Source organism: Alexandromys fortis, unplaced genomic scaffold, assembly GCF_014885135.2.
Source record: "Alexandromys fortis isolate MF-2015 unplaced genomic scaffold, M_Fortis_MF-2015_v1.1 scaffold_9, whole genome shotgun sequence".
Lineage (NCBI taxonomy): Eukaryota > Metazoa > Chordata > Mammalia > Rodentia > Cricetidae > Alexandromys > Alexandromys fortis.
The window spans coordinates 5055598-5065738 of NW_026067892.1; the positions used below are offsets into that span (position 1 = coordinate 5055598).

At 53.0% G+C, this 10141-nt stretch overlaps 1 long non-coding RNA gene across 1 annotated transcript; it reads left to right on the forward strand.

Annotated features, from left to right (window-relative positions):
• The first annotated feature begins 844 nt into the window (after positions 1 to 844).
• On the forward strand, positions 845 to 5016 carry LOC126501168 (uncharacterized). Its single transcript, XR_007591553.1, has 3 exons — positions 845 to 914; positions 1804 to 2050; positions 2426 to 5016. It is a non-coding gene; the product is annotated as an uncharacterized lncRNA (long non-coding RNA).
• Positions 5017 to 10141: the final 5125 nt, after the last annotated feature.

Sequence of the window (10141 nt, forward strand, 5' to 3'; positions counted from 1 at the left end):
TCATGTTTCCTTCCTAATCCCCAATGCCTGAGAGGATTACTATTTGGACACAGGGCTTTTGTTTGTTTGGTTGGTTTTGCTTTGTTTTGCTTTGCTTTGTGAGATAGGGCTTCTCTGTGTAGTCCTGGCTATCCTGGAATTCGCTCTGTAGACCAGACTGCCCTAGAATTCACAAGATCCACCTGCCTCCGCTTCTCCGAGTGCTAAGATTAAAGGCATATGTAACCACACCTGGACACAGGGTTTTTGTGGAGGAACTCGGGTAGCTTGGAGTAACCGGGGAGGGATGGGAGTGTCTGGTCAAATCTGCCTAGGGTCCTCGTAGAAAGAGAAGAGCAGGCTAAAGAACTGCCAGGGATGTGTGCATGGGAAAGTTTGTATTGCATCTTGGAGGTACAAAGTAGGAAACACGTCTTGATACTTCTGTTACATCCTGGGGTCTGGGAGGTGACACAGACCAGCGAGGAAGGCCTGGAGTGTCCGAAAATCTGCCCAGGTGTTGTCAGCAAACAAGGAAGCTGAGGCTTGGAGGGAAGGAATTCACAAGGTGGGCAGAGTTCCAGCTTTGGGGTGGGGGTGACTTCCTGGCTCCTAACTTAGAGATACAGGGATCCACTTACTGCGGCCCTGGTTGTGTGCCTTCATGTCCTGATTCTCAGGACTTCTCAAAAGAGAGCAACAGGCCCGGCTGTGCCCTGTGCCCCAGGCCTTCCCTGTCACTCAGTCAACTCTTGCCAATCCATTCCCAGCAGAGGCCATGCCAAGGTCCCTGCACAAGGTCATTTCCTTGTGGTTTTATCCTAATAAATGAACCAGCCTGTTTGACCACAGCATTCCTTAGGTGCTTAGAGTTAGAGAAGAAAAAAAAATCTTTCCCCAGACTGACGAGGCCCAGCTTCTTCGCCCATGCACTGGTGAGTATAAAGACGAGACCCACATGCAACAGGTACACGCTTATCTTTGGCTTCTCCTGAAACACAAGTCAAGGATCACGGGACTCTCAGGGAAGACGTAAGTAGAAGGCATCTGGAAGCTGAAGTCAGCCTCGCCTTGGCGGCCACAGGGTCTCCTTTAGAGGATCCATCTCTGAGTGGCATCCAGGCTCAGTTTTGCCAGCTTTGCTTCCTCTGTGTGCCTCAGCTTTCTCCTCTGCACGGGGGAGGGCACACACAGCTGTCTAGACGCAGACCTAACCAGGCAGAGAACCTTCGGAGACCTTCTCCTTTGTCTCAACATCCTACATATGATTCTCACTTCCTCCCCAGGCCCCCAGACCCAACCATGTACCAAGTCCCCTAGGACCTGAGTCACCAGGAACATGGGATGTCACAGCCAGCTCTGCAGGAGGCCCAGGTGGTGCTGAGTGACTGCAGCATCTCTATCCTACCCTGGCTGGGGGTCTTGAGGAAGTGATTTGGGTACCACTTTGTCCACATCTCTGCTGTACTTTATTATAAACAAAACCAGCCAGTTCCAAGTTTTTTTTTTTTTTTTTTTAAAAGCTGTCTCCTTAGACTTGGTTTGGCACCATGCCTATTCAGCCCTCCCCATTTCACAGAGGTGGGGACAGAATCCAGCGTGGATAGACAACTTGACTGCCTCAAAGAGAGCTGGGACCAGATCCCCTCATCTGCTCCGTCTGGATCTCTTTCCAAGAGAGATTCCGTTTCCCCTTCCCTGGGGACTTTCACCCCAATACTCCAAAATTTCTCGAATGCCCTGGTCATTCTTGTCCTTTAGATGATATTCAACAGAGTGGGGAGAGATGGGGATCCTAGAGACACGTGTGTATATGGCCCACAGGATCAGCTTGTACCACTGAGCCCAGCGGATGGAAAGAAACAGCGTCATTTTCCTTCAAGTCTGAGCAAAAGATGGAACCCAGTAGCAGTGACGTGACAGTGCTCACACCTGCGGAGGGAGGGGGACGCCCTACCATGGTGGTGCCGAGAAGATGACGTGGCTCCCTTACAGAGGCCTTCAGCCAAAAGCACTGCACACGGATGGCAGAATTTATCCAGGGCATCTCAGCAGCACAGCTCTTCCCAAGGTTCCAAGTCCTTGGTTTTATAGGGTTTTGATGCAATGTTGGTGGACGGAGCTATGGGCCTCTCCCTTAAGGAAAGAGAGCAGGGCTCGCCTGCGTGAACTCCAGAGAGCTGGTTCAGCGGTTGTACCGAGCAGACCAGGTCTTAGTGAGGACCTGGGGTTGGTCCCTTGGTGAGCAGGGAGGAGGGACCGCCATAATAGGATCCAAAGTCATGGGTGCTTTGACAATCACATGAGGATTTTAAAAACCCACTCCACTTAGCCAGCTCTGTTCTAGGCAGGGAGAGGGTAGGGAGCTGGTGGCTGCCTCCTTATGAAACCCTTGCTGGTGCCAACCCCTCAGAACCCACCTAGAACCCGTTTTGCCTCCTTGCAGAAGAAGAACCCCAGCAAACAAAGGACACAAAGGACTTCAGGGCAGCAGATCCTCTTGAACACTGACAACTCCCACACAGGCAAGTGCCCTCCCCTGCTTAATTCCGGCGCAATTTAGCATCGTGAATCACTGCTCCCAGGCCTCCATTTGTCTTTCACAGGAAAACGTCCCGAGGTGGCGAGGGTGGCTCTCATCTTGCGTGTCCCCCCACAAACCTTTTCTTCCCTCTCATGTCATCTCTCATGACCGTCCTCTTCAGCGTCACTGGTAGCGTCATCCTTGCTCCCCTCACGTCAGCTGCTCAATGACCCCCTGCCCAGCCGCACGCCCCTGTTGGGGTGGCGGCACCCCACCTTCCTCCTGCCAGAAGCCAGAATTGCTCTTCTGAGACGCAGAGCACTGGCCTTTCCATCTGCTGTGTCCTCCGCCAGCCACTTTCCAGAAGCCCAGGGGCGACACAGCCAGCGGGTGGGCTCCTTCCATCTGCACTGCACTGCCTTCCGCCAGGCTGTGCGTCAGCCAGGCACTGTCGCCCGGGCTTCAGAGCTCTAAAGGGCACTTTGTCCCAAGCCCTGGTGTGTGCCTGAGATGAAGCCTCATTTTAAAAAAAAGAAGCAGGATCATGCAGGGAACACGCTTGCACTAGAGGAGGGGGCTAGCAATGTTGTCTGGCAAATTACAGGTTTTCTTTTATTGCAATTTAAAAAAAAAAAAGAACCCACTGAGAAGATGATTCTCTTAATTCATTTGAGTAGGAAGATGGGCATTTTGTGACACGCTGTGTCTTTTTGTGATACGCTGGAACAAAGGTAATAGTAAGAATTCTTGTTCACGCTGGGGGCCCTGGACAACACCCGAGGATACTAGGAACAGTGGTTCCTGGCCGCAGGACCTGCTCCAACCTGCTAGCTCAAAAATCCGCCTGAGCATAGCTAGTGCTGGCCTGTCTCCATTGTTTCACAGACTCTGCCCCTCTGGGCTGTAGGCTTCATGGATGCGGCTCTAAGGCTCATTTCTCTCTGCTCTTGGACCCGAGTCTCAAGTCTGTGCAGCTTTAAAGATGCCAGCTTGTTCAAGATGTCAGCTCAGCTGCCGCGAGGGCTGAGGGACTGACTTGACACAAGAGCCTTCCCTAGCCCAGCGCCCTGGATTTCCTTAGCTGAATTTCTCCACCAAGCACCACAAAATGTGTGTCCCCAGCATCAAGCTACAGGAAGGGGGGCTCTCCAGGCTACTGACCATCCAGTAACTCCTGTGTTTTCTGTGACTCCAGAGCAGGACCGGACTGGGTGCTGGGTACCCAGGCACATCAGGCAGCTGTCAACCCTCCCCCTCCCCTACCCCCCCCCCCCATCTAGGTGAGAGACAGAGCCATGTCGGCAGCCATTGACTGACAGGGTACCATGATTCTGGCAAAGAAGAACCCAGGACAGCAAGCAGTCTTGGTCCAAATGGGACATCACATAGGTGGGCAGAGGTTCAATCTCTGCTTAACAAACATGAGTCCATCTAAGTACATGAACCCCACCAGTATCCCATGCAAAGTCCTTAGAACAGTGGCTTGGAGAGGCCACATGGGTTCCAGCCACAGTCCAGCCACCAAGCCATTGGAGGGGACAATAGTCCCAGCTCCTGTTCTGCGTGAGAGCTTACAGCCACACATGCCAGGGACAGAAGACAGACTCGCTCCAGGGGAGAGTGAGTCTGCCAGCTCTTTGCCTTTTCCCATCCCCCTCTCATGTAGATTTCTGCCCAGGGTTCAACAAGGTTGGTTGTCCCTTTGGGAAAAGAAGGTACCTTGCGGCCTTGGCTCCTGCTTCTACCTTTGGGAGAAGACTAACTACTTGGTCCTGCTGGTAGCCGGTGGGGCCAGAGAGTCTGCTGACAATGTGGGGCGCAGCAAAGGGCACCGCCATCCTGTGTAGCAGTGTGGTTTCCTCTAGTAGGCATTTTCATCCCAGCCCCAGGAAGAACAATGACAGTTGACAGAGTGAGCAAGGACTTAAGCCTGTGACATAAAACACGAAGCCTTGGCGTTTCCAATGAGAAACCTGATAAAAATAAACAAGACACACTGGAGAACAAGTCATGACTGCGTCCAGTTCCACACCATAGCTGCCTGCAACTCCTGCCGAGGTGGCTCAGGACTTGCAAGCAGTACGTGAATGAAGGTCCTGAGAACTGGTCTTGACAAGTGAGGACAAGAGGTACCAAGAAGGCAGCAGGATCCACTGATGACACCCAGACAGGATGAGAAGGGGTTGTAGGGGGTTCCCATCCAGACAAGCTTGTCCAAGCCCGTGTGTAACTGAGGTTCAGGAGCCCCACGCTTCACACAGCACAGGTGTCATGCTAACTTGCCAGGTGACTTCCTACTCAGTGTGACCTGTGGGAAGTGGGTGAGGGGATGCAAAGTTCCCAGGTCTCCTTTTCTTCTTTCCCTTTCTTTTTTTCACTCTTATATAACGTATAATGGAATAAGCAAGTAGTGGGTCTGGGAGCGCACATGTGCACACACACAGACACAGACACATGCGCACATGCACACACACACACGCAGACACATGCACACACATGCGTGCACGCACGCACACACAAACACGAGCACACACTCACACACAGGAATAATTTCTTGAGTACTGCAAGAGAGCAGCAGGCTAGGCAGTAACTAGATTACCATCTGCAACTGCGCACATGTTCATACAGCACACTCTCAGGAGCAAGGCTGGTCAGACCCACTTCTATCAAGTTGATGAGGAAAACGGTTCCTGGCAGGCTTGCCGTTGTCAAACCATGGAGAACATTCTGTGACAGAATGTCTCACCCTGGGATGTCAATGACTCACCTCTGCTTGTCATTCGATGCGAGAAGATGTCCCCAATGAGGCCAGGCAGCCCCGGCGTCAGCCATGTAAGCATGGTGGTGACAAGATGGCGTAATGTCTCTCTCCCTAGTTGTCAGCTCAGAGCGGGATCATCTGATAGCAGAATGAAGGGACAGGTTTGAAATGCCATTTACAATATCTAATCATATGTAATTAAATTATAATAAATGATGAATGTTATTTGTGGGCTGGATCTTATATGTTTTTTGTTTTGTTTTGTTTTGTGTGTGGGTTTTTTGTTGTTGTTGTTGTTGTTGTTGTTATTTTTGAGACAGAGTTTCTCTGTGTAGCTTTGGAGTCTGTCCTGGAACTAGCTCTTGTAGACCAGGCTGGCTTTGAACTCACAGAGATCCACCTGCCTCTGCCTCCCGAGTGCTGGGATTAACGGCGTGCGCCACCACCGCCCAGCTGGATCATATAGCTTTATTGAAAGCCATCAGTATGTATCAGGTCAGGGGCAGCAGGAGGCTCACATTCAGTGACCACCTGGTCTGGGTCCAGGAGTTTCTTAGGATGCTCAAAACCTTGTCCAGAACGGCCTGGGTCTCCGTCTCACCTACACATCCACCGTCTCTACACAGCATCACGAACACATCAGGGAAGAGGCTTCTATTCTCCATACTTGGGGAATAAACGTGGAGGACAAGGTCTACACATACTTCATGCAGATGTTACCCCCCCCCAATATTTTCCATCTGCAGCTGTTTGGCTCCATGATGGGAATCCCTGGACACAAAGGGCTGCCTGAACAGGCTCCACACCGGTTCCTGTTCCCTGGGTTACAAAGTTGATTCTCAGCTCAGACTCGCGGGGGAGGTGCAGGGTCAAAGGCACCACCTCCTTAGCACCTCTGTGGACCACTCAGGGCATTGAAGGGACGTGAGAGACCAAGAGCCCACCGTTGGTCACACACATGGGGACATGGAGCCCAGGGAAGAGACAGGTTATCCAACAGTCCCTTGCTTGACCCTCGGTCCTTCCTCCTGCTCATGGGCCTGGCTCAGCTGCACTAGGGGTAATTTTCTCCTACAAGGCTTCTTTGGGAATCTGGAAGCCTCTCTGCCCCACTTGGAGGCTGTGTTAGGACAGCAAGAAGGAAATGGGCTCTTTCTTGCAGGAAGCTAAGCCTTAATTAGCATTTCCTCCCTTGCCAAGTTGGGGACCCAAGGGCCAGGTACTACTGAGGAAATGACAGCTGGACTGGGTTCACGGCTGGAACGATGCACCTAGGGTGAGCATGTGTGCGGGAGACGAGAGCGGAGAGCGAGGCGGTCTCTCCTTTAGGGACCAAACTGCTCATATGTGCCGCCTCCACCAATGCTACCACTCCAGGCAAGGAAAGCTAAAAGGGTCGGCTGTTCATCTCAGCCCAGAAGCCCAGAGCGTGGTCCCATAACAGCCTTCAATTAAGGCAGAAGGCTGGCAGTACATTTGCATTTTCATTAAGATTAATGAATCATGCATGACTCACAGTGGCGGAGGAGTGGAGAGAGAGCTGCCATATAGAGGAGCCCCTCCACAGTGACCCAGCATGAGCAAGGGACCCCCACACTGCAGCATCTCCCACAGGCCTTGGGGCAGCCTGCCCTCAAGGACACCATGTCCTTTCCTCAGTCACGTGACTCAGGGGTTCTGTTTCTCCACACAAGGAAGTACGGGGTGCTGCTCCACAGCCGCTTATCCCATGGATGTCAATAAACGTGACATTAAACAAATCAAGTTCTTTCTCTGTTAGGTTCGAGAAATGACAGGCTAGACACAAGACAAAAGCAAGCAGGGTCAGGCAGAATTTTAACAGCGGAACTTCTCAGAGATGTGAACATGCTGGCGCGAGCCGGGAACCCCAAGTTCAAGGGCACACTGAAGCGTCCTATCCAGACTTCGCCTTTGGATCAGTGTGGGATTTCCTCTTCTAGGCAATCTGCAGTCCAGAAGAATGCTCTGGCCTGGACTTGAGCAGGTGACAGCTTGGCAGGTGACAGGAAGAGGATGTGTGGAAGACAAAACTCCCGCCTGGAGACAAGGAAGGGGTTCCTTCCAAGGTGTGCGTTCTGGGGCTCTCCTCCCACCTGTGATGTTTGCCCAGGCCTCTCCATCCGCTACTGCTCAGATGCTGAGTTCTCTTTGCGACACCACGCTCGCTCCCTTCTTCCTCACCAGCACTTGTCTCTCTCCTGCAGGGTGCTCCTGTCATCAGTAGGCTTTGAGAAGAAGCAGAGATGAAACTGGATGTTTGCTCGTTTCTGTAGGAACCAACATCCTCCCTCTGTTCTGATGTGGGGTGTGGGAGCCCTGGCTAGGCTCTGGAGGGAGCTGGCAGGTGAAGGCCACAGAGAAACAGGCTGTGCAAGGGACACACGATGCCTCAGTGACCCTCCTACATGGTGAAAGTGCCACTATCCTTGGGGGCACTGCCTACCTTAGGCATCTGACCTGTGGCCCAAGGACAACAGCAGGTTGTCCAATGCTCAAGGAGCCTTAGGCTTTGCTTTGCCCTGGGCCTGGAACCTGTATCTCCAAGAGTTAGGCAAGAAGCGAGGGACTGGAGGCTGGCTGTTTGGGTTGGGAGCTGTGCCTGGGGAAAAGCCTGCCTGAAGGTCAGACCAGAAAAGTACAAGGGACCTTGATTGAGTACCTACCCACCCACCCCCACTGAGTGTTCCTGGTGACCTCGGGGACACTGTGACCTCTGTCATCACTGCAGCAAAGCAAGCAAAGCAAAGTCTGTGTGAAGAGTGATAGGCAAGGCTTACAGGGCAGCTCAAGGCTTCTCTGGCTGTCCTTGTCCCTGTAGGCTCCAGGGCACATGGCACCCAGTGATCTGGTGACAACTGAGCTTCTCCAGAAAACACTTGGTTTTAGGGTCACTCTAGGAGGGGGGGTCTCTGGGAGCTGCTCATCTTAGGGGTACTCACTCCCACTGATGGTCCTTATTGACGTAGTCACAACACCCAGGCAGTGCCAGCACGATGCACCCAAAGGCCCCCTAGTTCCCTCCTCTATTGAAGTGTGCTTGGGTGAGTCTGCAGGTTTGCAATGGAGACTGCCTTCTCTTTGCCTTTAGCATCAGCCTAGAGCTTGGCACACAGCGGCATGACTGTTGTGTCATAGCTGGCACGGCGTTCTAGCTGAATGTCTTGTTTCTCCCAGGGAGAGGTCACTCTGGTAGGATGGGTGGGACCCTTTAGAGCCCAAAGTCACTCACTACAAGCCCAGGGCCCGCATAGATAGCCTCAGAGGCTCTACCCTTGGCCTACTTAAGACTAGGCTGCCTCTGAGCCTTATCTACTAAGAATGCACCCCTGACACCCTCTGAGGCATAGCTGGTATGTGGGGCTTTAGGTCACTGTCCCTTTGTCCCTGCCTTGTCCCCGTAGGCATCTGCTCCACCTGTCCTGGGAGTCTCCTGTAAGGATTGGGTGCAGTCGAGACAGGGGTTCCCTGGACACCCATGCTGCGGGTGACCCTGCTGGTTCAGGCTGGAGATCCAGGATCCAGGGAAGCCAGGTTCAGGGCTGACGACATTTGTTCCCCTCTGAGAGTCTGGAAGACGCCAGCTCTAGATTTTGCAGCGTCCTCATCGGCAGACGCTGAGGCAGAACCATCGGCCCCTCCTCACATCAAGGTCTAACCATTCTGTCGCTCCTAAGCACCAGGAAGCCAAATCTCCACACCACCCACAATGCAGAGGGCTCCCCTACAGCCTGGAAGAGGCAGAAGTTTGGGGAGACAGTCTATGATGGGGACCTATCCTACAGGCCTCCTGGATTGGAAGTGGCAGACTGGAGCTCAGTGTGCGCACCCTGTAGACCCAAAGAACTCAAACCGATTTTAACAAGAAAAAGCCAAGTGTTCGCTCACATAAGTGGAAGTCCAGAGACACTTGTTGCAGGTGCTCCTGGATCCAGGAGGTCACAGTTCTCTTGGTAAGAGGCTCTGCTTTTCTCCAAGAGGAGGCAACTTCCAGAAACCGTCTTTGCACAGTGGCCAGCCAGTTCAACCCGGCAGCCTAAGTGCTTTTAAATCCAAAGGAAAAGAATGGTGTCTCTTCTGAGGGTGGCCTCACTCGGGAGGAGTGTGAAACTCTTGTTGACCCAGCATATTCTGGCAGGGCCCTAGGCTGGAGGGCTCTGATTGGCGGCTTGTCGGGAGTTCTCCTTGAGGGGTTTTGGGAGGTTCTCCACAGGGGAGGCAGTGAAGGTGATGTGGTTCCCACACCTTTGGGAAATAAAAGGGGTAAGGGAGGGAGCGATGCAGGGCTAAGAGCCTTCAGAAGACTTGACAACCAGGCTGAGTGGCAGCTACTGGTCCACCTGCCCTCCACTCCCTGCAGCCAGCATTGCCATGGCAACAGCAGCAGCATCCAAGGCTTCCAGAGTGTTTCTGCTTCCAGAGGCGGCCTTTTACCCTCCCCCTGTTCCCTCTCACCAGGCATCTGCCTCCAGTCACTTGGGCTTGGAGATGCAATCTCCCCACCCCCCAAGAGCCTGAGTCCACTCGTCCTGCCGGGTTTCAGCTGGAGAACCATGGTGCTGAGGCAAGCATGGAGTGTTAACAGTGAATTTGTCAGTGTCCCGGGGTGGGCAAGTTGCCAAGGTTAGACCTGCCTGGGCTGTCTGCTGTCTGAAAAGGGATACGGGTGGGCATACATTCCTCCCCAGCCCCACAGCAGCTAGCCTGGCCACTTCTGTCCTCCATAGATCTCCCCGCACCCTCAGAGTAGAGTGTAGACCCAGTTTCAAGCCTAGGGCTCTGGAACTTTCCCTCCTCAGTTCCTCGCACTCTAAACTGTCACGTACAGGGTCAGCTCTGAACTTTGTGGTAGCCTCAAA